Consider the following 537-nt stretch of genomic DNA (forward strand, 5'->3'; position numbering starts at 1 on the left):
AAAATATAAGCCAGGTTTTATTCTGTATACTTGCCTTTAGGGAAATAGTCAACAGCTAAGTAAGAAGGAGGAGCAGCAGCACCGTAATGCACACTGCTGGGAGATTTTGAACCAAACCCAGAGAATTCAGAGTCACTGGTATAACCAGAACCAGTACTGTGGCCAGAGATGTGATGACCTGGACCTAGAAGAATGACAGCACATTTAGCTTCTGGTGGAGAATCCTCATGTTTACATTAAACCAGGTAGACTTGCCTTTTCTATGAGGGACACAGAATCCAACACTGAAGAGCAGGAGACAGATCCAGGAAGTCCTGTTATTTGACAGGAAGTTAAACTTCAGCCCAACAGTCAAAGAACACTTAATAAAATTACCTTCAGTAACTAAAACTGACCCGTAAACAACTAAAACTGACCCGTAAACAACTAAAACTGACCCGTAAACAACTAAAACTGACCCGTAAACAACTAAAACTGACCCGTAAACAACTAAAACTGACCCGTAAACAACTAAAACTGACCCGTAAACAACTAAAA

This window comes from Austrofundulus limnaeus, unplaced genomic scaffold (genome assembly GCF_001266775.1).
Source record: "Austrofundulus limnaeus strain Quisiro unplaced genomic scaffold, Austrofundulus_limnaeus-1.0 Scaffold1065, whole genome shotgun sequence".
Lineage (NCBI taxonomy): Eukaryota > Metazoa > Chordata > Actinopteri > Cyprinodontiformes > Rivulidae > Austrofundulus > Austrofundulus limnaeus.